The 27,971-nt window shown below is 45.4% G+C and overlaps 1 protein-coding gene and 1 long non-coding RNA gene across 2 annotated transcripts in view; one reads left to right on the forward strand and one right to left on the reverse strand.

The window, feature by feature from the left end:
- Positions 1-27,971, forward strand: part of LOC132876022 (carotenoid-cleaving dioxygenase, mitochondrial-like) — a 100,921-nt gene that overhangs the window by 7,985 nt on the left and 64,965 nt on the right. The window lies entirely within an intron of this gene.
- LOC132876028 (uncharacterized) lies at positions 11,831-16,534 on the reverse strand. Its single transcript, XR_009651907.1, has 3 exons — positions 16,348-16,534; positions 14,335-14,359; positions 11,831-12,042 (listed from the first exon to the last, which is right to left on the reverse strand). It is a non-coding gene; the product is annotated as an uncharacterized LOC132876028 (long non-coding RNA).

Raw genomic sequence — 27,971 nt, forward strand, 5'->3', positions numbered from 1 at the left:
GTAGGTGGCGCTATGCTGTACATGAGCGATGATGAGTTGGAAAAATAAGTGTCTACAACAGCAACGTACTATCACAAGGTAGTGGTGTGAAGGAAAAGCATTATGGAATTATTTACCAAAAACCCGTTATGGAGCAATTGCGTCGGCCAAAAACAGCGCCCCCCATGGACGAAAATTCCCAAAATGTGGTATACATGACATGGGAGGTAGTAAGAGGGTGGCCGTGAAGTTTGACCAAATTTGAGGAAAGATTGGAATTTTTGCCCAAAAATAGCGCCCCCAGTGGCGAAATATCACAGAATTTGGGTAGCATGTCAGAAGCCCAATGAGTGATTTGCGTGTGAAGTATGAGCAGTTTTGACCAATTAGAAGATTTGTTATGAATTTTTAAGCATGTAAAATTTTGCATTGAAAATTGATTGACGTATAACTTCTGAACGGCTAATCCTACGTGAAACGTATTTAGGAACTTTTGTCAGCCATGTCTGTAGATGATGTCTATCAATTTTGGTGACATTCCTATGAACGGCCTAGGAGGACTTGCGCCGTCTTCGTGGCCATGCATTTCGCACAAAAGTGAAATTACCTCACTTCCTGTTGGGCGTGGCTAATGCATTGGCATTACATTTTTGTCCGGCTTAGTGAGATACATATGCGTACCAAATGGCATGCCAGTACTACAAACTACATGGCAACCAGGCACCTTTATGCGGGAGGCCAAAATCACAACGACCCAGGGGGCGCTAAAGAGGTCCTGAGGCCCGCCTGGATCAGGGCTTCTGGTTCTCAGTAGCGGTGGCAGTCTCAGAAAAAGGAGCCAAATTTCGTGCGTTGTCGACCATGGCAAGCGCCCCAAAAAGGGTCTTGTAAAGAGTTTGCTTGCCAAGTTTGACAAATCAGAAGCTGCAATATCATTTGTGCCATAACCAGCACCCCCAGGGGCGAAAGTGCACAAAATTTGGCGTATATGTCAGGTGAGCTATGAAGAGTTTGCGTATGAAGATTGATGACAATTGAGTAAATAGAAGATGAGATATAGATTTTTGAAGAATAAATTTTTTGGTTTTTCCCATGTCAGTAGGTGGCGCTATGCTGTACATGAGCGATTATGAGCTGGAAAAATAAGTGTCTACAACAGCAACGTACTATCACAAGGTAGTGGTGTGAAGGGAAAGCATTATGGAATTATTTACCAAAAACCCGTTTTGGAGCAATTGCGTCGGCCAAAAACAGCGCCCCCCATGGACGAAAATTCCCAAAATGTGGTATACATGACATGGGAGGTAGTAAGAGGGTGGCCGTGAAGTTTGACCAAATTTGAGGAAAGATTGGAATTTTTGCCCAAAAATAGCGCCCCCAGTGGCGAAATATCACAGAATTTGGGTAGCATGTCAGAAGCCCAATGAGTGATTTGCGTGTGAAGTATGAGCAGTTTTGAGCAATTAGAAGATTTGTTATGAATTTTTTAGCATGTAAAATTTTGAAGTGAAAATTGATTGACGTATAACTGCTGAACGGTTTATCCTACGTGAAACGTATTTAGTAACTTTTGTCAGCCATGTCTGTAGATGATGTGTATCAATTTTGGTGACATTCCTATGAACGGTCTAGGAGGAGTTGCGCCGTCTTCGTGGCCATGCATTTCGCACAAAAGTGAAATTACCTCACTTCCTGTTGGGCGTGGCTAATGCATTGGCATTACATTTTTGTCCGGCTTAGTGAGATACATATGCCTACCAAATGGCATGCCACTACCACGAACTATATGGCAACCAGGCACTTTAATGCGGGAGGCCAAAATCACAACGACTTAGGGGGCGCTATAGAGCCCCTGTGCCCCGGCCAATTTTGGGCTTTTGGTTCTGAGTAGCGGTGGCAATTCTCGGAACTGGCGCCAAATTTCGTGCGTTTTCGCCCATGGCAAGCGCCCCGAAAATGGCCCAACAGCGGAGAAAAATAAAGAAGAAGAAGAAGACGGAAGAAGAAGAAGAAGAAGAGGAAGAAGACGGAAGAAGAATTAAAGCCGCAAGCGGCCTCGACGGGCCCTCGCGCCAGCGGCCAAGGGGGGCGGGGGCATGCGTCCCCGCGAAATACCTTCCACAGCTTCTTCGGCAAGAGACAGTACTCCCGCAATGGCGACAAAGAACAGAATTGGACACATGGCAACGATAGGGTCTCGCACTGTACGGTGCTCGGGCCCTAATAATAATAGCGCCCTAATAAGGATCTTGTAAAGAGTTTGCTTGCCAAGTTTGACAAATCAGAAGCTGCAATATCATTTTTGCCATAACCAGCACCCCCAGGGGCGAAAGTGCACAAAATTAGGCGTACATGTCAGGTGAGCTATGAAGAGTTTGCGTATGAAGTTTGATGACAATTGAGTAAATAGAAGATGAGATATAGATTTTTGAAGAATAAAATTTTTGGTTTTTCCCATGTCAGTAGGTGGCACTATGCTGTACATGAGCGATTATGAGTTGGAAAAATAAGTGTCTACAACAGCAACGCACTATCACAAGGTAGTGGTGTGAAGGAAAAGCATTATGGAATTATTTACCAAAAACCCGTTTTGGAGCAATTGCGTCGGCCAAAAACAGGGCCCCCCATGGACGAAAGGTCCCAAAATGTGGTATACATGACATGGGAGGTAGGAAGTGGGTGGCCGTGAAGTTTGACCAAATTTGAGGAAAGACTGGAATTTTTGCCCAAAAATAGCGCCCCCAGTGGCGAAATATCACAGAAAGTGGGTAACATGTCAGAAGCCCAATGAGGGATCTGCGTGTGAAGTATGAGCAGTTTTGAGCAAGTAGAAGATTTGTTATGAACTTTTAAGCATGTAAAATGTTGCATTGAAAATTGATTGACGTATAACTTCTGAACGGTTAATGCTACGTGAAACCTATTTAGTAACTTCTGTCAGCCATGTCTGTAGATGATGTGTATCAATTTTGGTGACATTCCTATGAACGGTCTAGGAGGAGTTGCGCCGTCTTCGTGGCCATGCATTTCGCACAAAAGTGAAATTACCTCACTTCCTGTTGGGCGTGGCTAATGCATAGGCATTACATTTTTGTCCGGCTTAGTGAGATACATATGCATACCAAATGGCATGCCACTACTACAAACTACATGGCAACCAGGCACCTTAATGCGGGAGGCCAAAATCACAACGAGTTAGGGGGCGCTATAGAGGCCCTGAGGCCCGCCTGGATCTGGGCTTATGGTTCTCAGTAGCGGTGGCAGTCTAAGAAAAAGGAGCCAAATTTCGTGCGTTGTCGACCATGGCAAGCGCCCCAATAAGGGTCTTGTAAAGAGTTTGCTTGGCAAGTTTGACAAATCAGAAGCTGCAATATCATTTTTGCCATAACCAGCACCCCCAGGGGCGAAAGTGCACAAAATTTGGCGTAGACGTCAGGTGAGCTATGAAGAGTTTGCGTATGAAGTTTGATGACAATTGAGTAAATAGAAGATGAGATATAGATTTTTGAAGAATAAATTTTTTGGTTTTTCCCATGTCAGTAGGTGGCGCTATGCTGTACATGAGCGATTATGAGTTGGAAAAATAAGTGTCTACAACAGCAACGTACTATCACAAGGTGGTGGTGTGAAGGAAAAGCATAATGGAATTATTTACCAAAAACCCGTTTTGGAGCAATTGCGTCGGCCAAAAACAGCGCCCCCCATGGACGAAAATTTCCAAAACGTGGTATACATGACATGGGAGGTAGTAAGAGGGCGGCCGTGAAGTTTGACCAAAATTGAGGAAAGATTGGAATTTTTGCCCAAAAATAGCGCCCCCAGTGGCGAAATATCACAGAAATTGGGTAACATGTCAGAAGCCGAATGAGTGATTTGCTTGTGAAGTATGAGCAGTTTTGAGCAATCAGAAGATTTGTTATGAATTTTTAAGCATGTAAAATTTTGCATCGAAAATTGATTGACGTATAACTTCTGAACGGTTAATCCTACGTGAAACGTATTTAGTAACTTTTGTCAGCCATGTCTGTAGATGATGTGTATCAATTTTGGTGACATTCCTATGAACGGTCTAGGAGGAGTTGCGCCGTCTTCGTGGCCATGCATGTCGCACAAAAGTGAAATTACCTCACTTCCTGTTGGGCGTGGCTAATGCATTGGCATTACATTTTTGTCCGGCTTAGTGAGATACATACGTGTACCAAATTGCATGCCACTACTACAAACTATATGGCAACCAGGCACCTTAATGCGGGAGGCCAAAATCACAACGACTTAGGGGGCGCTATGGAGGCCCTGAGCCCCGGCCAAGTTTGGGCTTCTGGTTCTGAGTAGCGGTGGCAATTCTCGGAACTGGTGCCAAATTTCGTGCGTTTTCGCCCATGGCAAGCACCCCGAAAATGGCCCAACAGCGGAGAAAAATAAAGAAGAAGAAGAAGACGGAAGAAGAAGAAGAAGAAGACGGAAGAATAATTAAAGCCGCAAGCGGCCTCGACGGGCCCTCGCGCCAGCGGCCAAGGGGGGCGGGGGCATGCGTCCCCGCGAAATACCTTCCACAGCTTCTTCGGCAAGAGACATTACTCCCACAATGGCGACAAAGCACAGAAATGGACACATGGCAACAATAGGGTCTCGCACTGTACGGTGCTCGGGGGGCGCTATAGAGGCCCTGAGGCCCGCCTGGATCTGGGCTTCTGGTTCTCAGTAGCGGTGGCAGTCTAAGAAAAAGGGGCCAAATTTCGTGCGTTGTCGACCATGGCAAGCGCCCCAATAAGGGTCTTGTAAAGAGTTTGCTTGGCAAGTTTGACAAATCAGAAGCTGCAATATCATTTTTGCCATAACCAGCACCCCCAGGGGCGAAAGTGCACAAAATTTGGCGTACATGTCAGGTGAGCTATGAAGAGTTTGCGTATGAAGTTTGATGACAATTGAGTAAATAGAAGATGAGATATAGATTTTTGAAGAATAAAGTTTTTGGTTTTTCCCATGTCAGTAGGTGGCGCTATGCTGTACATGAGCGATTATGAGTTGGAAAAATAAGTGTCTACAACAGCAACGCACTATCACAAGGTAGTGGTGTGAAGGAAAAGCATTATGGAATTATTTACCAAAAACCCATTTTGGAGCAAATGTGTCGGCCAAAAACAGCGCCCCCCATGGACGGAAATTCCCAAAATGTGGTATACATGACAGGGGAGGTAGGAAGAGGGTGGCCGTGAAGTTTGACCAAATTTGAGGAAAGAATGGATTTTTTGCCCAAAAATAGCGCCCCCAGTGGTGAAAGTGCACAAAATTTGGCGTAAATGTCAGGTGAGCTATGAAGAGTTTGCGTATGAAGTTTGATGACAATTGAGTAAATAGAAGATGAGATATAGATTTTTGAAGAATAAAATTTTTGGTTTTTCCCATGTCAGTAGGTGGCGCTATGCTGTACATGAGCGATTATGAGTTGGAAAAATAAGTGTCTACAACATCAACGCACTATCACAAGGTAGTGGTGTGAAGGAAAAGCATTATGGAATTATTTACCAAACACCCGTTTTGGAGCAATTGCGTCGGCCAAAAACAGCGCCCCCCATGGACGAAAATTCCCAAAATGTGGTATACATGACATGGGAGGTAGTAAGAGGGTGGCCGTGAAGTTTGACCAAATTTGAGGAAAGATTGGAATTTTTGCCCAAAAATAGCGCCCCCAGTGGCGAAATATCACAGAAAGTGGGTAACATGTCAGAAGCCCAAGTAGTGATCTGCTTGTGAAGTATGAGCAGTTGTGAACAAGTAGAAGATTTGTTATGAATTTTTAAGCATGTAAAATGTTGCATTGAAAATTGATTGACGTATAACTTCTGAACGGTTTATGCTACGTGAAACCTATTTAGTAACTTTTGTCAGCCATGTCTGTAGATGATGTGTATCAATTTTGGTGACATTCCTATGAACGGTGAAGGAGGAGTTGCGCCTTCTTTGTGGCCATGCATTTTGCACAAAAGTGAAATTACCTCACTTCCTGTTGGGCGTGGCTAATGCATTGGCATTACATTTTTGTCCGGCTTAGTGAGATACATATGCGTACCAACTGGCATGCCACTACTACAAACTACATGGCAACCAGGCACCTTAATGCGGGAGGCCAAAATCACAACGAGTTAGGGGGCGCTATAGAGGCCCTGAGGCCCGCCTGGATCTGGGCTTCTGGTTCTCAGTAACGGTGGCAGTCTAAGAAAAAGGAGCCAAATTTCGTGCATTGTCGACCATGGCAAGCGCCCCAATAAGGGTCTTGTAAAGAGTTTGCTTGGCAAGTGTGACAAATCAGAAGCTGCAATATCATTTTTGCCATAACCAGCACCCCCAGGGGCGAAAGTGCACAAAATTTGGCGTAGACGTCAGGTGAGCTATGAAGAGTTTGCGTATGAAGTTTGATGACAATTGAGTAAATAGAAGATGAGATATAGATTTTTGAAGAATAAATTTTTAGGTTTTTCCCATGTCAGTAGGTGGCGCTATGCTGTACATGAGCGATTATGAGTTGGAAAAATAAGTGTCTACAACAGCAACGCACTATCACAAGGTAGTGGTGTAAAGGAAAAGCATTATGGAATAATTTACCAAAAACCCGTTTTGGAGCAATTGCGTCGGCCAAAAACAGCGCCCCCCGTGGACGAAAATTTCCCAAACGTGGTATACATGACATGGGAGGTAGTAAGAGGGTGGCCGTGAAGTTTGACCAAATTTGAGGAAAGATTGGAATTTTTGCCCAAAAACAGCGCCCCCAGTGGCGAAATATCACAGAAATTGGGTAACATGTCAGAAGCCCAATGAGTGATTTGCGTGTGAAGTATGAGCAGTTTTGAGCAATTAGAAGATTTGTTATGAATTTTTTAGCATGTAAAATTTTGAAGTGAAAATTGATTGACGTATAACTTCTGCACGGTTTAACCTACGTGAAACGTATTTAGTAACTTTTGTCAGCCATGTCTGTAGATGATGTCTATCAATTTTGGTGACATTCCCATGAACGGTCTAGGAGGAGTTGCGCCGTCTTCGTGGCCATGCATTTCGCACAAAAGTGAAATTACCTCACTTCCTGTTGGGCGTGGCTAATGCATCGGCATTACATTTTTGTCCGGCTTAGTGAGATACATATGCATACCAAATGGCATGCCACTACTACAAACTATATGGCAACCAGGCACCTTAATGCGGGAGGCCAAAATCACAACGACTTAGGGGGCGCTATAGAGGCCCTGAGCCCCGGCCAAGTTTGGGCTTTTGGTTCTGAGTAGCGGTGGCAATTCTCGGAACTGGTGCCAAATTTCGTGCGTTTTCGCCCATGGCAAGCGCCCCGAAAATGGCCCAACAGCGGAGAAAAATAAAGAAGAAGAAGAAGAAGAAGACGGAAGAATAATTAAAGCCGCAAGCGGCCTCGACGGGCCCTCGCGCCAGCGGCCAAGGGGGGCGAGGCATGCGTCCCCGCGAAATACCTTCCACAGCTTCTTCGGCAAGAGACATTACTCCCACAATGGCGACAAAGCACAGAATTGGACACATGGCAACGATAGGGTCTCGCACTGTACGGTGCTCGGGCCCTAATAATAATAGCGCCCCAATAAGGGTCTTGTAAAGAGTTTGCTTGCCAAGTTTGACAAATCAGAAGCTGCAATATCATTTCTGCCATAACCAGCACCCCCAGGGGTGAAAGTGCACAAAATTTGGCGTACATCTCAGGTGAGCTATGAAGAGTTTGCGTATGAAGTTTGATCACAATTGAGTAAATAGAAGTTGAGATACAGATTTTTGAAGAATAAAATTTTTGGTATTTCCCATGTCAGTAGGTGGCGCTATGCTGTACATGAGCGATAATGAGTTGGAAAAATAAGTGTCTACAACAGCAACAAACTATCACAAGGAAGTGGTGTGAAGGAAAAGCATTATGGAATTATTTACCAAAAACCCGTTTTGGAGCAATTGCGTCGGCCAAAAACAGTGCCCCCCATGGACGAAAATTCCCAAAATGTGGTATACATGACATGGGAGGTAGTAAGAGGGTGGCCGTGAAGTTTGACCAAATTTGAGGAAAGATTGGAATTTTTGCCCAAAAATAGCGCCCCCAGTGGCAAAATATCACAGAAAGTGGGTAACATGTCAGAAGCCCAATGAGTGATCTGCCTGTGAAGTATGAGCAGTTTTGAGCAAGTAGAAGATTTGTTATGAATTTTTAAGCATGTAAAATTTTGAAGTGAAAATTGATTGACGTATAACTTCTGAACGGTTTATCCTACGTGAAACGTATTTAGAAACTTTTGTCAGCCATGTCTGTCGATGATGTGTATCAATTTTGGTGACATTCCTATGAACGGTCTAGGAGGAGTTGCGCCGTCTTCGTGGCCATGCATTTCGCACAAAAGCGAAATTACCTCACTTCCTGTTGGGCGTGGCTAATGCATTGGCATGACATGTTTGTCCGGCTTAGTGAGATACATATGCGTACCAAATGGCATGCCAGTACTACAAACTATATGGCAACCAGGCACCTTAATGCGGGAGGCCAAAATCACAACGACTTAGGGGGCGCTATAGAGGCCCTGAGCCCCGGCCAAGTTTGGGCTTCTGGTTCTGAGTAGCGGTGGCAATTCTCGGAAGTGGTGCCAAATTTCGTGCGTTTTCGCCCATGGCAAGCGCCCCGAAAATGGCCCAACAGCGGAGAAAAATAAAGAAGAAGAAGAAGACGGAAGAATAATTAAAGCCGCAAGCGGCCTCGACGGGCCCTTGCGCCAGCGGCCAAGGGGGGCGGGGGCATGCGTCCCCGCGAAATACCTTCCACAGCTTCTTTGGCAAGAGACATTACTCCCACAATGGTGACAAAGCACAGAATTGGACACAGAGTACACGGTGCGCTGAGATGTTGTCATGGACAGAACATTTTATGCCATGGCCTCCCAACCAAATTAATGTATTTACCTCATCAGTCACCAAGCTATAGCTACATAGGATTGTCTTCTGTTAGACATCTATTAGTCTGTATGTAACGCTACAACACTTGCTCCCGACTGCCTACCCATTCCCCACAAGTCATGTGTTTTTAAGGCAACCAAAACAACATACTCCTGGTGCCTCATGATTGTAAACACCTCTCCTGCAACTGCTACAGCACAATGAGCGCCCCCAGTGGTCCACAAGTCATGTGTGTTTAAGGCAACCAAAACAACATACTCCTGGTGCCTCATGATTGTAAACACCTCTCCTGCAACTGCTACAGCGCAATGAGCGCCCCCAGTGGAGAAAGTTCACCAAATTTGGTATACATGTCAAGGGACCTATGAAGAGTTGTTTTGTAAAGTTTGATCAAGTTTGACCAATCAGAAGCCGAGATATAAATTGTTGCCTGAAAACAGCGCCCCCAGTGGCAAAAGTTCACAAAATTTGGCACATATGTCAGGTGACCTGTTAAGAGTGTGCCTATCAAGTTTGATAAAGATTGAGAAAATAGAAGATGAGATATTGATTTTTGAAGAATAAATTTTTTGGTTTCTCCCATGTCAGTAGGTGGCGCAATGCTGCACATGAGCGATTATGAGTTGGAAAAATAAGTGTCTACAACAGCAACGTACTATCAGAAGGTAGTGGTGTGAAGGAGAAGCATTATGGAATTATTTACCAAAAACCTGTTTCGGAGCAATTGTGTTGGCCATAAACAGCGCCCCCCATGGACGAAAATTCCCAAAATGTGGTGAACATGACATGGGAGGTAGTAAGAGGGTGGCCGTGAAGTTTGACCAAACTTGAGGAAAGATTGGATTTTTTGCCCAAAAATAGCGCCCCCAGTGGCGAAATATCACAGAAATTGGGTAACATGTCAGATGCCCAATGAGTGATTTGCGTGTGAAGTATGAGCAGTTTTGAGCAATTTGAAGATATGTTATGAATTTTTAAGCATGTAAAATTTTGCATTGAAAATTGATTGACGTATAACCTCTGAACGGTTTATTCTACGTGAAACGTATTTAGGAACTTTTGTCAGCCGTGTCTATAGATGATGTGTATCAATTTTGGTGACATTCCTATGAACGGTCTAGGAGGAGTTGCGCCGTCTTCGTCGCCATGCATTTCGCACAAAAGTGAAATTACCTCACTTCCTGTTGGGCGTGGCTAATGCATTGGCATTACATTTTTGTCCGGCTTAGTGAGATACATATGCGTACCAAATGGCATGCCACTACTACAAACTACATGGCAACCAGGCACCTTAATGCGGGAGGCCAAAATCACAATGAGTTAGGGGGCGCTATAGAGGCCCTGAGGCCCGCCTGGATCTGGGCTTCTGGTTCTCAGTAGCGGTGGGAGTCTAAGAAAAAGGAGCCAAATTTAGTGCGATGTCGACCATGGCAAGCGCCCCAAAAAGGGTCTTGTAAAGAGTTTGCTTGCCAAGATTGACAAATCAGAAGCTGCAATATCATTTCTGCCATAACCAGCACCCCCAGGGGCGAAAGTGCACAAAATTTGGCGTACATGTCAGGTGAGCTATGAAGAGTTCGCGTATGAAGTTTGATGACAATTGAGTAAACAAAAGATGAGATATAGATTTTTGAAGAATAAATTTTTTGGTTTTTCCCATGTCAGTAGGTGGCGCTATGCTGTACATGAGTGATTATGAGATGGAAAAATAAGTGTCCACAACAGCAACGCACTATCACAAGGTAGTGGTGTGAACGAAAAGCATTATGGAATTATTTACCAAAAACCCGTTTTGGAGAAATTGCGTCGGCCAAAAACAGCGCCCCCCATGGACGAAAATTCCCAAAATGTGGTATACATGACATGGGAGGTAGAAAGAGGGTGGCCGTGAAGTTTGACCAAATTTGAGGAAAGATTGGAATTTTTGCCCAAAAATAGCGCCCCCAGTGGCGAAATATCACAGAAATTGGGTACCATGTCAGAAGCCCAATGAGTGATTAGCGTGTGAAGTATGAGCAGTGTTGAGCAATTAGAAGATTTGTTATGAATTTTTAAGCATGTACAATTTTGAAGTGAAAATTGATTGACGTATAACTTCTGAACGGTTTATCCTACGTGAAACGTATTTAGTAACTTTTGTCAGCCATGTCTGTAGATGATGTGTATCAATTTTGGTGACATTCCTATGAACGGTCTAGGAGGAGTTGCGCCGTCTTCGTGGCCATGCATTTCGCACAAAAGTGAAATTACCTCACTTCTTGTTGGGCGTGGCTAATGCATTGGCATTACATTTTTGTCCGGCTTAGTGAGATACATATGCATACCAAATGGCATGCCACTACTACAAACTATATGGCAACCAGGCACCTTAATGCGGGATGCCAAAATCACAACGACTTAGGGGGCGCTATAGAGGCCCTGAGCCCCGGCCAAGTGTGGGCTTTTGGTTCTGAGTAGCGGTGGCAATTCTCGGAAGTGGCGCCAAATTTTGCGCGTTTTCGCCCATGGCAAGTGCCCCGAAAATGGCCCAACAGCGGAGAAAAATAAAGAAGAAGAAGAAGACGGAAGAAGAAGAAGAAGAAGAAGAAGAAGGAAGAAGAATAATAATAGTGAACTCTTACAAGAACAATAGGGCCTTCGCCCATAGGGCTCGGGCCCTAATAATAGTGAACTCTTACAAGAACAATAGGGCCTTCGCCCATAGGGCTCGGGCCCTAATAATAGTGAACTCTTACAAGAACAATAGGGCCTTCGCCCATAGGGCTCGGGCCCTAATAATAATAGTGAACTCTTACAAGAACAATAGGGCCTTCGCCCATAGGGCTCGGGCCCTAACAAGCAAAATTCAAATAGTTGAATTGTCTCCTTTTCTCCCAAATCAAAATGCTGCATTATGATATTTAAATATACAACCGAGCCTACCTTTAACTTTAAGCACCTCAACTGGATGAAGTGTCCAACAGTTGGGGTCAGGGGTTTCATTTTGTAGGGCAGCCTTTTTTACCTTGTCCAGCGTTTTAAAGGGAGGCCAGTAACATTTATCTTCTATGAGCCATGAAACAGGCACCACAAAAAACAAGCCCTCCGCGGGGAAGGAAACGACTACATACATTTCTGTGGAAAGAAGAAATAGTTACACTTAAGTGGGCTTGCCAAGGCATCTTAATAATCAATTCCTACAGCTACAGCATTTCCTAAATGAGATGGGAAACCTGAATATATCACCTGAACAAAATTGTGATTTGAACACTTACACCAACATAAAAAACAGCAATCCTACTGATGCAACATTGGTAGCCCAGCAAAGCCATCCTTAACTGGAAGGAGGACATATTTTCTCTCTATGTGTGCAGCTAGAGTGTGATGCAGTTGAGGTGTCAGGGCAGACAGATGGTAGATGCCAACTTCAGATGACTCGAGTGGGTAGTCAAAGAGGTTGCAGAGCTTTGAGAAGGACCTAAACACTATGTGCACTTCTGCCTTGTTGTCAACTATGATGTTTTCGATGACCACTATCCTTCCCCCCGCTAACTCCACACAACTGTCACTTGTTGAGACCTGAATGATGACCCTCTGAACATGCATTCTTTTAAATTGTTTTATGGCAGTAAGATGCGGTGGTACAGGGCCACTGTAATGTTCCATTGTTAGGCCTGACTCAATACTTAGACACTCACTGGACTTAAACCTTTTTTCAGACAAGCGACGAATGACCTGCTCTAGGGGCTTGTTGGGTTTCCGGATCGTTGTTTTTAGCTGGCCGAGGAAATTTTTGAAAGGGAAGCAGGATATGTTGTCTAACGCTCCATATGTCTGTTTCCTCACTGAGGTGGAGTAAGGCATGCATATTGTACCCAATGTACTCCCTACCATACAGTTGGTTGCAGTGTTTCACAAATGCCAAGAGTAGACTGTGTGCATAGTCAGCATAATCTCCCACTAAAGATACACTAAGTAAAATAGTCATGGCCACAGACAGCAACATGAAGTTGTTGTAAATTGCTGCTGGTACTCTGCCCTTTAAGCAAGCTGGCCCAGTGTATAGCAGGAATGAGCGAAGCTCAGTAGCTTTCCACCTCTCAAAATCAGTAAGAGTTCGGGGCTTCCGGTTGAATTCAATGGGGAAATATGAGCGATAACCCAAAAGCGTAGTTGACACCTCCTGCACGACAGCTGTACCTACTCGAGTGTGCAATGGCTTCCTCATCCAGAAGTATAACAGTTTCCGCACTACCCCTAAGCACACCACATGCATATAGTCATGAGGAAACTGTGTGACTATTCCAACTGACAAAAGATTGAATGGACTAAATCCTGTGAAATGCTGCTCATCACTAAACTCATCAAATGTTTCGCTGTCCAGTCTAGGTGGTGCATCTGATTGTGGAAAGGTCATTCTTCCTTGGTATGTCACTCCCTTTTGATGGCATTTGTGACAACTGTAGAACCCAGTGTGTCCCTTTGACCTTCGGATAAATGCCCGTGCAGGCGTGTCACAGACCACTGCTGACAATGCTATAGCGATAGAAGCACCCTGGTAAAAAAAGCCATCTCTCTCAAGAACACGTGCGTCACTGACAAACTCATCTAGAAACTCGAGTGTTGTAGGTTTCTGATTTCCAAAGTAGATCCCGATAACAAATGGCTCCCTGTTTGTCTGTACCCGATTCTCAAAACACTCAATGAGCCCTAAAATAGGCCAGAACTGTGCATTTGAGCTTTTATAGAGGGGCAGGCCATCTATGTTCACTTGGATTGTTAAAGACGGGCAAGTCAAAGGAGTTTTTTTGTTAGCAAGATGAGAGGAAATGCCATGATCGAAGCCAAAATGATAGTAGCTACCGCCTGAAATATTTTTAACATGATACGTGGTTTTTGTTTTTAGTAACGTTCTAGGATTTTTTGGCAAGCCATGCAATTTTCCAGAGAGAAAAGATAATAAATCTGCCAAAGCAGCATGGCTTATCCTTCTCCTAACTGCCCATTGAGCAAGGTGACTTTGTGTGTCTTCGCCTGAAGAACAGATTTCCTCACTGCCATCACTGTCATGTGCATGTTCACTGGACTGTTCATCCTCACTCACTCCACCACTGCTCTGTCCTGAATGGACCTGCTCACTCACTCCACCACTGCTCTGTCCTGAATGGACCTGCTCACTAACTCCACCACTGCTCTGTCCTGAATGGGCACTATGTCCTGGTAGGGGTTCTACCCCACTGCCCCCATGAGTAAATTGGACCTCAGTCACTTCATATGACACCCCTTCCCCCCCACACTCTGCTGAAGAAGTTAGGCCTATACTCAGTAAGTCTGATTCAACGCCTTTAGCAATCCTTCTTCTCTTACTCCAGTAACTAGACATTGCGCCACAAGTGTTGCCTATTACCTTAAATTACCCCAAATTACCTTACAGACTTGTACTCTTGGTGACCTGTAAAGGGAAAAGAGACAACATATCACCATCTGTCTTATTACAAAGCTGCATCAACATTCTCTCTCTCTCTCTCTCTCTCTCTCACACACACACACTCTCTCTCTCTCTCTCTCTCTCTCTCTCTCTCTCTCATCACCTAGGTTCACAAAATGTTTTTTATACGTTTCTTTTTACTACGTTCATAAACATTAAATATGTGAATCAGCATTTGGGATCATGTTGAGTGGCGTGTATTTTAAATTCTGTCAAATACATATGTCGTGTTTTGGTTACAGCTTACTGCATAACTGCCGGTAGAAGAAGGCCTACCTGAAATATTGATACTGTGATACTGTGATATTTCGGTGCACGACATTGAAGAAGAGTTGGTGTAAGGAGTGAGTAAAGTCACAGCCCTATTATTCCTTAAAATTTCTGTGGTAAAGTGAACAGGTTTACATGCCTAGTTCTGTTCTTCCTTCTTTATAATTTTATACTCGTTCACGTCTAGTAGCCTGTAGAACAAATCACTGCTGGCAATACACTGACACTGGCTGGCATTTGTATCATTTCCAAACGCTTCAATTCAATGTTTTAAGGGTTTTTAAGACCCCGCGGGAACCCCGATGTTGTCTACACATCAGTTGCAGTAGCTGCCTCAAAACACCAGCGGATGCAGACATGAACTCCAGAAACAAAACAATATCGGGGCGATAGCTATGATAGCTAGGCTAACAACCATGGACAGCCAAGGCGAGGAAAGTTGCTGTGCTGACCTGAAACTTTTTTTTTTGTCACAGGACAAATGTTAAACCCCATCTGTCATCTATTAACCAATAAAGTTGCCTTCATTTTTAAAAAGTCGGACAGGTTTGCCTAGCAAAGGCTACATCAATCTACATGCAAAACTGATTGTCAGTTAGGGTAATGAAGAATTAGTAAGTTTAGTGTTAATAAATTAGAGATTAGCGTTACTGAGGTAAATGTTGGTGTTATTGAGTAAAGGTTAGTGTTACTGAGGTAAAAATTAGTGTTATTAAATAAAGGTTAGCATTATTAAGATAACACTTAGCATTACTGAGGTAAATGTTGGTGTTATTGAGTAAAGGTTAGTGTTACTGAGGTAAAAATTAGTGTTATTAAATAAAGGTTAGCATTATTAAGATAACACTTAGCATTACTGAGGTAAATGTTGGTGTTATTGAGTAAAGGTTAGTGTTACTGAGGTAAAAGTTAGTGTTATTAAATAAAGGTTAGCATTATTAAGATAACACTTAGCATTACTGAGGTAAATGTTGGTGTTATTGAGTAAAGGTTAGTGTTACTGAGGTAAAAATTAGTGTTATTAAATAAAGGTTAGCATTATTAAGATAACACTTAGCATTACTGAGGTAAATGGTGTTATTGAGTAAAGGTTAGTGTTACTGAGGTAAAAATTAGTGTTATTAAATAAAAGTTAGCATTAAGATAACACAGCATTACTGAGGTAAATGTTAGTGTTACTGAGGCAAAAAAAGTGTTATTTCATAAAGGTTAGCAATAATGAGGTAAAGTTTAGCCTTACTGAGGTAAAGGAGAGTTACTGAGGTAGAGGTTACCATTATTGAGGTGAAGTTTAGTGTAATTAAGTAAAGTTTCGTGGATAGAATTTCTAGGCACAGCCAAGGGGCAGAGGGTGTCTTAATACAGGCGAGTACACTTTCGGATAGCCAAAGTAATTTCCCCCCTTTCTCATATGTGAATAAAAACACTTCACCCCAGGTGCATATACGAGGGTGATATGTAGGCTACTTTATTTATCCTTCGTTGGCTAATTATGTCAAACTATGGTAAGCCATCATGTCCGTTTTCTGAACGAGTCCTAATGAATGAGTTTGTCTCTGTCTTGCTGTCAGAAACGTCATACCACAACAGTTCACGAAGTTTTGAAGTGTAGGCTAGCATTACGTTTACTATAGTTTTTGTATATGATAATTTCAGAAGAGATAAGAAGATGGTGTACTTACCTAGTCCTATTAAGTTGTGGCTGGTTCTTCCGTCCGTTGTCGTCTATGGGTAGCGGTCCTTCAGCGGTCCAAGGATGGCGAGCCGCCACTGTCTTGCGCAGTGGATTCGAATCCTCGCGCACCATCGCGGGGCGCCAACCAAAAGCCACTCACGCCCCGAGCTGTGATTTGTGCTAGGCAGCGGCCCGACTTCAGACCACGGCTGGCATACCACCGACGGCTTGCCGTCCAAAAGCCACCAGTGGTCCACTATATACATGCTAGCTGGGGAGGCTGGTTTTTTTTTTTCTTCACAAAATTCTTTCACAGTGAGCGCTAGAAGGGTCTCCTGAATAGACGGATGTAATTTTTTGTCTGTAGTGTTAAAAATGAGAGGCTTTTCTGTCACTTTTATAATGGGTGTCAGTGAGCTAAGACACACAAGGTATGGAGTTTTGTGCTGTTTTTTATGAAGGACCAGGCCTCGAACAATGACAAATAATGTAGTTTGTATGTACGAACAGAAGTGTTCCTAATAAAGTGGGCGGCTAAGGTGAAGTGTCATGCCGACCGAGGCTGTTTTTTTTTTTTTCACAAAATTCTTTCACAGTGAGCGCTAGAAGGGTCTCCTGAATAGACTGATGTAATTTTTTGTCTGTAGTGTTAAAAATGAGAGACTTTTCTGTCACTTTTATAATGGGTGTCAATGAGCTAAGACACACAAGGTATGGAGTTTTGTGCTGTTTTATATGAATGACCAGGCCTCGAACAATGACAAATAACTTGACAACGGAAGCAGCTATTCACAAAATTCTTTCACAGTGAGCGCTAGAAGGGTCTCCTGAATAAAATGATCTATTATTTTGTCTGTCGTGTTAAAAATGACGACACTAGAACGATTTAAAAATGAGAGACTTTTCTGTCCCGTTTATAATGGGAGTCAGTGAGGCCGCTCACCTGTGCTCTCCTCACTTTGAGGCTTTTCATTCAAAAACTGTAAATCCTATCGTTTAGGTAGACACATTGTGTGAATCAGGACAAGTTTTCCTACTACTTTTGAGAAAATCATGTCTGTAGAGTGAAATTTGTGGCTGAAAACACAGTTTAAGCGAGAAAGTTTGAGCTTTTTTTTCAAGCTGTCTACACTCTAAGCTTAACGACCCTCACTGGTGTGTAACGCAATAGACACCCATTCAAAAGCCGGATTTTCTCCCGGAACCCACATGGCGTTTGAGCCGGGACTGATCTGAAAGTGTAGAACCTAGCAGAAAAGTTGAATGCCAGATCCACAGAGGAGAAGTTTTCCTACGTTTTTGAGTTAGAATCACGTCTCTAGGTGAAAGCATGCCAGAGCAGTGGATGTTTGAAAAAGTGCTTTTTTTTCAATTAATTCCATAGAAATGAATGGGGTTTTTTTGGACGATTTTTTCGCGACTATGTCGCGAAAAAATCGTATTCTGTAGAGAAAAGTAATAGCATAGCGAGTCCGATCGAGCCGCACGTTTTGATGTATTGTTTGTCTGTGTGCGACGTACGGTTATTGAGTTAATCGAAATTTGCGTAGGAATAATAATAAGAAGAAGCGGAAGAAGAAGAAGAGAGAAATGCGTAGAACAACAATAGTTGCAGTGCTTTGCACTGCAACCTATGGGCTCCCCTAGGGGAGCCCATAGGTTGCTGTGCTGCAGCACTGCATCCTAATAAATGGGAGGAAGAAAAGTGAGAAGCTAATAAGAGATGCATGCACAACTATAGCTAAATGATGCATTGATGGATTTTATATGCAAGAAATAGTGTTTTGATTACACATCTTAAAAATCAGAAGAATAGGGCAGTGAATTAACCTGACTACTCAGTTAAGCCCAGTGGCCAACAGGGGGCCTTTGTGTGTGGAGTTTGCATGTTCTCCCCGTGTCTGCATGGGTTTCCTCCGGGTGCTCCAGTTATCCCCCACAGTTCAAAGACGTGGTTAGGTTCACATGGGGCGGCCTTGGGCTGAGGTGCCCTTGAGCAAGGTACCTAACCCCTAACTGCTCCCCGGGCACTGTAGTATGGCTGCCCACTGCTCTGGGTGTGTGTGCATGTGTTCACTGCTTCAGATGGGTTAAATGCAGAGGATGAATTTCACTGTGCTTGAGTGTGCATATGACAGATAAAGGCTTCTTCTTCTCTTCAAAAAACAAACAAACAAAAAACCCCACTTTATTTAGTGTACTGTGTGAATAACATTTTAGAACTTGATGTCAGTTTAATAGTTTTTGTGTTGCTACTGCAAGAATTAAATTATAAAAAGTTATTTAACTTTTTTAGTGTTTTTTACTGTAATTTTTACTGAATCTGTTCATACTGGAATTTCAGAAAAGATAAGTCTGATTATAACTCTGGAAAATATGAAACATTTTCAAAACCTTATTATTAATTTTTTATTGAAATTAATTATACAATGTTACTTTGGCCAACATCTTAATATGTAGTCATTTGTGTTCATGCAATATTACAATATGTCAATGATGAATTTGGAGATTTTCTCAAACTCTGTTCGTGACATTTGATTTATTCATGCCATTAAAAAGGATAGTATAAATTAACATTTTACAAGTTTAAAGGGATGATTCAGCAGATTTATTCTCAAACTTATTTTAAGTAAAAGTAGTTGCAGATTTCAAAAAAATCAAACTTTCATTTTCAGAGACCAAATAGTGTTTGAGAAAAATGAATTTTGTTTAAAATGCCAGCTGGGCTTCCTGCGGTGGTGATGTATGCAATGACTGTTAGGACTGGGACTGTTTTGGCCTCTAGAGGCCGCTGTTATTTCCTTTTCGTGTCATGTTTGTTTTGGCCTCTAGAGGCCGCCACTGTTCCTGTGTTTTGTGTTTGTGTTGATTGCCTGTTTAGTCCTGATTATTTTCACCTGTGTTCAATTTAGTTTGTGTATTTATACCCCCTGAGTTCAGTCCTCTTGTCACGGAGTCTTTGTGCTGTTATGTTTATCTCCAGTTTCCTTTGTACCGTGTTCTTTGTTTTGCACTTTGCTTTTCTTTTGGACCTAGTAGTGACTGTGTTTTTGGATCTTCTGAGCTTTGGTATTTTTGCCTTTTCTTTTCTGGTTCTTGGCTTTTGTTTTGTACTTTTGGATTTTTTATTTTTTCCCTTATATCTTCTGAGCATTTTTGGATTATTACTTTTTGGATTTTTTTGTGTATATATTGTAAATAAACCTTTTGATACTTTTTCTACTTCCGCCTCATGCCTCTGCATTTGAGTCATCCCCCTGGTGGCCTAGTGGGAGTTTGCTGGATTATCACACCAGCCAACCAGGTTCGAATCCCAGCAAAACCCTAACAGAAAGACTCTGTCATGACCGACTCAGCAGAGGCTGCTTCAACTGTCTACCCAGCCAACCTTCAGGGAATTATGGCAGCTTTGACACGCTTTGGAGCGACCATGGACGCTCATGGACAAACGCTCACCAGCCAACATTCCGGACCGCCACGAGGAACTGCTTCAGCAAATTGGGAAAACCCTGGCACAGCTGACACCTCTGCCTGCATCTCCTCATCCTGATCCAGCTCCCGCTCCTGCTCCAGTGCCTCCTGCCATGCTGCCTTCTTCACCTCGTGAACCCAGCCTTCCTGCACCACAGAGGTATGACGGCAAGCACAGTGAGTGCTGAGAGTTCCTTACCCAATGTCAACTCACCTTTGAGCTTCAGCCTACCACCTACACTACGGATCGCCGCAAGATTGCCTTTGTGATAACCTTATTAGCTGGTAAGGCGCGAGCCTGGGCTACTGCTATCTGGCAGAGACAGGGACCGGAGTGCTTTGATTTCCAGCTGTTTTCTGAAGAGATGCTTCGGGTCTTTGATCAGGCGGACATCAGTACCGACGCAGCCAGAAAGCTCATGTCCATCCGGCAAGGAGGAAGCGTTGCAGATTATGCCATCTCATTCCGGACGCTCGCAGCAGTAAGTGGATGGAACGAGACTGCCCTGGTGTCAGCCTTCCACCATGGTCTGTCTGACCCCATCAAGGATGGTCTGGCCTCTATTGGATGCCCAAGTGACCTCGAAACTCTCATCTCACATGCTATTCGTCTGGACAACAGGATTAGAGAATGCCGCCAAGTCCTGACCCCCCCCAGCCTCCCTACCTCTACCTGGAGCCCATCTACCTCCTTCAGTGACTGTCCAGAACCCATGCAAGTGGGTCGTACTCGCCTCTCCGCATCTGAGAGGGAGCGCAGAAGGAGGGACAAGTGCTGCGTCTACTGTGGCAAGCCTGGTCACTTCTGAGCATCATGTCCTGAACTCTCGGGAAAAGGACCACCCCGTCCAGCCGAGGGAGGGTTGTGACGGGGCCTACCCTCTCTCCCTGACTCCCTGGCCAAGGAATCTACATCCCGGTCTCCATCTCCTGGGGTGAGTCTGTCCACTCTTGTCAAGCTTTGTTAGACTCAGGGGCGGCTGGGAACTTTATGGATATTCACTTTGCCCAAAGTATCAATGTTCTGACTGCACCTCTTGAAGTCCCACTGTCTGTGTCTGCCCTCGATGGCCAAGCGTTAGGTGATGGAAGAGTCACCCAAGTTACTTCTCCAGTCTTCCTCCAGTCTCAAGGTCACAAGGAAGAAATATCCCTGCACCTGATTCCTTCACCTGAGTTCCCAGTTATTCTAGGCCTTCCTTGGCTTACTCGCCACAACCCTCGCATAGACTGGGTAACAAGCCAGGTTGTGGAATGGGGCCCTGCATGCCATGCCTCTTGTCTGCTCTCTAGCTCTCCTGTGTCTCCTGCCGAGCCCCCTGATCTCACCGAGTTATCTCAAGTTCCCACAGAGTACTGGGATCTCAAAGAGGTCTTCAGCAAGAGCAGGGCCACCGTTCTTCCTCCGCACTGGGCCTACGACTGTGCCATCGACTTGCTCCCTGGGACTACCCCTCCTCGTGACAGACTGTTTTCCCTCTTTCAGCCAGAACGCAAGGCCATGGAGGAATACCTCAAAGACGCCCTGGTCTCTGGGTTCATTCGACCCTCCACCTCACCTGCTGGTGCCGGCTTCTTCTTTGTCGGCAAGAAGGATGGGGGGTTCCGACCATGTATTGACTACAGGGGCCTGAACAAGATCACTGTGTGCAACCGATATCCCTTTCCGCTGATGTCCACAGCTTTCGACCTGCTCCAAGGCGCCACCGTCTTCACCAAGTTGGACCTACGGAACGCATACCACCTCATCCGTATCCGACAGGGAGACGAGTGGAAGACTGCCTTTAACACCCCATCTGGGCACTATGAATACCAGGTGATGCCATTCGGACTCACCAACGCACCAGCTGTTTTTCAGGCCCTAATCAACGACGTCTTAAGGGACATGATTAACCTGTACATTTTTGTCTACCTTGACGACATCCTTATCTTTTCCAAGACCGTGCAGGAGCACCGCCACCATGTCCGCCAGGTTCTCCAGAGGCTGCTACAGAACAATCTGTTCGCCAAGGTCCAGAAATGCGAATTTCATGTTCCCGAGGTCTCCTTTCTGGGATTTATTGTACGGACAGGCCAACTCCAAATGGACCCAGCCAAGACCCTGGCCGTCCGGGACTGGCCTACTCCCAAGTCCGTTAAGGAGGTTCAGCGGTTCTTAGGATTCGCTAACTTCTACCGCAAGTTCATCAGGAACTTCAGTTCTGTAGCAGCACCCATGTTGGACCTCACCAAAGGGACAGGTGGATCTTATGTCTGGTCTCCTCAGGCGGAAAAGGCGTTCAAAGACCTCAAGGACCGCTTCTGCACGGCACCCATTCTGGTCCTCCCAGACACCTCCCAACCATTCATCGTGGAGGTGGACGCCTCGGACAGTGGTGTCAGCGCGGTGCTCTCTCAACGTTCGGAAGGAAAGCTGCACCCCTGCACTTACTTCTCCCACCGCCTGAGTCCTGCGGAGTCCTGGTACGATGTGGGGGATTGAGAACTGCTAGCGGTCAAACTGGCCCTTGAGGAGTGGAGGCACTGGCTGGAGGGAGCGCAACATCCATTCCTGGTTTGGACTGACCACAAGAACCTGGAGTACCTCCAGCAAGCCAAGAGACTGAACCCACGACAGGCTAGGTGGGCCCTGTTTTTCAGTCGGTTTGACTTCACCCTCTCGTACCGCCCCGGCTCCAAGAACACCAAACCTGACGCACTGTCCAGGCTGTTCTCTGCCACTAACAGGGAGAGTGAAGTCGGGCCTATTATCCCTGTGTCCCGGATTGTGGCCCCTGTCCGCTGGGGTATTGAGGAGGCTGTCTGACGAGCCCAACGCCAGGACCCCGGTCCTGGGACGGGGCCACCGGGCCTCTTGTACGTCCCACATCAAGCCCAGGCCAAGGTTCTCCAGTGAGGTCACTCTTCCCCTCTCACCGTCCACCCGGGAGCTCGGAGGACCCTGGACTTCCTGAAAAGACGCTTCTGGTGGCCTAACATGGAGAAGGAAGTAAGGTCATTTGTCCTGTCCTGTGAGGTTTGCACCAGAACCAAGAACCCATGACAGCGTCCCCAGGGTCTCCTGCATCCTCTGACCATTCCCCGGCGTCCCTGGTCCCACGTGGCAGTTGACTTCATCACGGGTCTCCCTGAGTCTCAAGGTAACACTGTCATTTTGGTCATAGTTGACAGATTCTCCAAGGCCTGCCGCTTCATACCACTGTGCAAACTCCCCTCTGCTCTTGAAACAGCGAAACTTATGTTTAATCATGTCTTCCGAGTCTTTGGTCTCCCACAGGACATCGTCTCAGACTGAGGGCCCCAGTTCTCCTCCCGAGTGTGGCACGGGTTCTGCAAGGTCATCGGAGCCACTGCCAGCCTCTCCTCTGGGTTTCACCCACAGTCCAATGGTCAGACGGAGAGGCTCAACCAGGACCTGGAAACCACCCTGCGAGGCCTGGCTATGGATAACCCAACATCGTGGAGCACCTGGCTGCCATGGGCAGAGTATGCCCACAACACCCTGCAGTCATCGGCCACCAAGCTGTCGCCATTCCAGTGCCAATTCGGGTTCCAGCCACCTCTGTTCCCGGACCAGGAGGAGGACGCGGGGGTGCCCTCGGTCAACCAATATGTGAGACGGTGTCGCAAGACCTGGAGCGAGGTCAGGAAGACCCTCATACAGACCTCCAGAACCAACCAGATTCAGGCCAACTGCCATTGAAGACCTGCCCACACTTTCCGCCCTGGGCAGCGGGTTTGGCTGTCCACTAAGGACCTTCCGCTGCGGGTGGCGAACTGCAAGCTTGCTCCTCGCTACATTGGCCCCTTCAAGGTGGTGTGCAGGGTGAACCCTGTCTCCTACCGGCTCCAGTTGCCCCGGACTCTGAGGATCAACCTCACTTTCCATGTTTCCCTGTTGCGGCCCGTACTGACGTCTACGTATGCCCCTGCCCCTAGGAACCCCCCACCCCCCCGCATCTTCCAGGGTCAGACTGTGTTCACTGTGCATCGCCTGCTTGACTCCCGCCGGGTCCGCGGCGGGCTGCAATATCTGGTGGACTGGGAGGGCTATGGTCCTGAGGAGCGCTGCTGGGTTCCTGCTCGGGATGTCCTAGATAAAGAACTGTGTCGGGACTTCCATTCCGCCCATCCGGATCGCCCTGGGAATGTCAGGAGACGCTCCTAGAGGGGGGGTCCTGTTAGGACTGGGACTGTTTTGGCCTCTAGAGGCCACTGTTATTTCCTTTTCGTGTCATGTTTGTTTTGGCCTCTAGAGGCTGCCACTGTTCCTGTGTTTTGTGTTTGTGTTGATTGCCTGTTTAGTCCTGATTATTTTCACCTGTGTTCAATTTAGTTTGTGTATTTATACCCCCTGAGTTCAGTCCTCTTGTCACGGAGTCTTTGTGCTGTTATGTTTATCTCCAGTTTCCTTTGTACCGTGTTCTTTGTTTTGCACTTTGCTTTTCTTTTGGACCTAGTAGTGACTGTGTTTTTGGATCTTCTGAGCTTTGGTATTTTTGCCTTTTTCTTTTCTGGTTTTTGGCTTTTGTTTTGTACTTTTGGATTTTTTTATTTTTTCCCTTATATCTTCTGAGCATTTTTGGATTATTACTTTTTGGATTTTTTTGTGTATATATTGTAAATAAACCTTTTGATACTTTTTCTACTTCCGCCTCACGCCTCTGCATTTGAGTCATCCCCCTGGTGGCCTAGTGGGGGTTTGCTGGATTATCACACCAGCCAACCAGGTTCAAAACCCTAACAATGACATCAGGTAGCGGTCGCTTGGAGCAACTCAACTGTTTATATTCTCTGTTCACATCATACATTTGCTAGTTTTACAAGTATTTTACTGAATTTATCAGTTTTTAAATAAGTATGCCTCACTGTGTAGCATATAAATGCCACAATGATGCTAAAAAGAAAGCACAAGCTGGAACTAGACTGCATTTCCACAGAGAAAATGCAAAGTGTGCTTGCTCAGCTATGGCAATGTCTCAATGACAGAAGCTGGATTATGAGACCATACCTACCACTTTATAGGTGCTTTTTAATTATTTTTTTATTGTAACACAAGCAGTAATTAAGATGAAAAAAAAAACAGAAATCTGGAGTTTGCATAGGTATTCACCCCCTTTCGTATGAAACCCCTGAATAAGAGCTGGTCCAACCAATTCACTTCATAAGTCACATAATTAGTTGATTAAGATCCACCTGTGTGCAATCAAAGTGTCCCATGATCTGTTACATGATGTCTGTATAAATCAACCTGTTCTGGAAGGACCCTGACTCTGCAATGCTACTAAGCAAGCAACATGAAAACCAAGGAGCACTCCAAACAGGTCAGAGACAAAGTTGTGGGGAAGTATAGATCAGGGTTGGGTTATTAAAAAAAAATCCCGAACTCTGAATATCCCATGGAGGACCATTAAATCCATTATAGCAAAATGGAAAGAATGTGGCACCACTACAAACCTGACAAGAGAAGGCCACCCACCAAAACTCACAGACCGAGCAAGGAAGGCATTAATCAGAGATGCAACAAAGACACCAAAGATAACACTGAAGGAGCTGCAAAGATCCACAGCAGAGATGGGAGTATCTGTCCATAGGCCCACTTTGAGCCATACACTCCAGAGTGGGGCTTTATGGAAGAGTGCCAGAAAAAAAACATTGCTTAAAGAAAAAATAAGAACACGTTTGGAGTTTGCCCAACAGCACATGGCAGACTCCCCAAACACATGGATGAAAATTCTCTGGTCAGATGAAACTAAAATTGAATTTTTGACCATCATGGAAAACACCATATGTGGCACAAACCCAACACTTCCCATCACCCTGAAAACACCATTCCTACAGTGAAGCATGGTGGTGGCAGCATCATGCTGTGGGGATGTTTTTCAGCTGCAGGGACAGGAAAGCTGGTCAGGACTGAAGGAAATATGGATGGCACTAAATACAGGGCATTGGAGGAACACCTGTTTGAGTCAGCCAGAGGTTTGAGACTGGGATGAAGGTTCACATTCCAGCAGGACAATGACCCTAAACATACTGCAAAAGCTACACTGGAGTGGTTTAAAGAGAAACATTTTAAATTTCTTGGAATGGCCTTGTCAAAGCCCAGACCTCAGTCCAATTGAGAATCTGTGGCATAACTTGAAGATTGCTGTACACCAACACAACCCATCTATCTTGAAGGAGCTGGAGCAATTTTGCCTTGAGGAACGGGCAAAAAGCCCAGTGGCTAGATGCGCTAAGCTAATACAGACATACCCAAAAGACTTGCAGCTGTAATTGCAGCAAATGGTGGCGCTACAAAGTATTGACTTTGGGGGATGAATACCTATGCTCACTCCAGATTTCTGTTTTTTCATCTTATTTATTGTTTGTGTTACAACAGAAAAAAAATTGCACCTTTTAATGTATTAGGCATGTTGTATAAATCAAATGGTACTAACCACCCCCCTCCCCAAAAAAAATCCATTTTAATTCTAGCTTGTAATGCGACAAAAACAGAACAAACACCAAGGGGGGGGGGGGTTGAATAATTTTGCAAGACACTGTAGAGCTCATCCACCTTTTTACAGTTTTTTTTTTTCCCATCCTGCTGGGTGTCATACTACCTTCCTCACTGACACAAAGCCAGTGGAGGAGCCAGTTTAGACGCCAACCACCCATCCATGTGGCAGGTTGTACTGGGTTAAATGTTACCAGTATCAGGCTCCATACCTGACCTGACTCCAGCTCTAAAATTGCTCTGCCCAGCCCTGGGAGTTCCAGCCCTGGGAGTTCCATCCCAGCAACCACATCCTACTGCTCATCTACACCAATTGCAAACTCCTCACACAGTGTCAATGCCCCTTCACCATCTCTGAGCATATCGGACCTATCAACTTCCACCTTGAACAGCCAGGTCAGAGGAAAAATACACAAATCTGTCACATTAATCTGCAAAAATGTTGGATCATGCCTCTCCCACTGCTCTCAGCCCATGCCACTATCTCCCCAGAGCCTCCAGGGTGCAACCTGGCTCAACAAAATGACCTCACCATCCAACAGTGTCAAGAACTGGAGGAGCTACTGGACCAGTCTGGGGATGTCTTTACTGCTGAAGCATGTTGGACCTACCTGATCCAACATGACATCAACCCCCCTCCTCCCCCAGGGTAGTGATTGGGCAGTGCCCCTATCGTGTCCCAGAGGCCTTGCATTCTGTGATCGAGGAAGAATTGGCTCACATGCTGTGGGACAGGATCATTGAGGAGCCCATCAGCCCTTGGTCAAGCACCTTTGTGGTGGTGCCCAAGCCGAGTGAAAATCTGAGAGTCTGCAATGACTTCAGGAAGCTCAACACTGTCTCAGACTTTGACAGCTTTCCCCTGCCTAGGGTGGATGACTTGGTTGACAGTCTAGGGAGGGCCCGCTTTGTTTTCACCCTTAACCACACAAAGGGCTACTGGCAGGTGGATCTGACACCCCAAGCCCAGCCAAAGACTGCCTTCACCATCTTGTCAGGCCACTGGCAGTGCCAGGTCCTCCTATTAGGCCTCCATGGGGCACCAGCAATGTTCCATCACCTCACGGACATTGTACTGTGCCCCCACTGAAAGTTCACAGCAGTCTACTTGGACAACATTATCATCCATTCGTCCACCTGGGCCGACCACCTGCACCATCTCAAAGTTGTCCTGAAGGGAGCTGAGGAAGGTTATGCTTACTGCCAATCCTCAGAAGTATCATCTTGGGCTGACTGAAGCACAGTACTTGGATTATCACATTGGCCAGGGGCTGCTCAAATCACAGGAGAAGATTGAGGCTGTCCAGAACTACCCTCGGCCCATCGCCAAGCGACAACTATGTCATTCTTGGGGCTGGCTGGATATTACTGCAAGTTTGTGCCCAGCTTCTCCTTTGTAGCCTCTCCCCTCTCTGACCTGACCAGGAAAGGAGAGCCAGACAAGATACAATGGACCAGCAAAACAGAGCAGGAATTCCAGGCCCTGAAGAAGGCCCTCACCACTGCCCCTGTCTTCCAAAACCTGGACTTTGACCTGCATTCATCATTCAGATGGACACTTTAGAGACGGACATGGGTGCCATGCTCTCTTAGGTCATAGGGTGTGAAGAGCATCCTGTGCTGTACATCAGCCACAAACTATCCCCCACAGAAAAGAACTA

This window comes from Neoarius graeffei, chromosome 28 (assembly GCF_027579695.1).
Source record: "Neoarius graeffei isolate fNeoGra1 chromosome 28, fNeoGra1.pri, whole genome shotgun sequence".
In the NCBI taxonomy this organism is placed as follows: domain Eukaryota; kingdom Metazoa; phylum Chordata; class Actinopteri; order Siluriformes; family Ariidae; genus Neoarius; species Neoarius graeffei.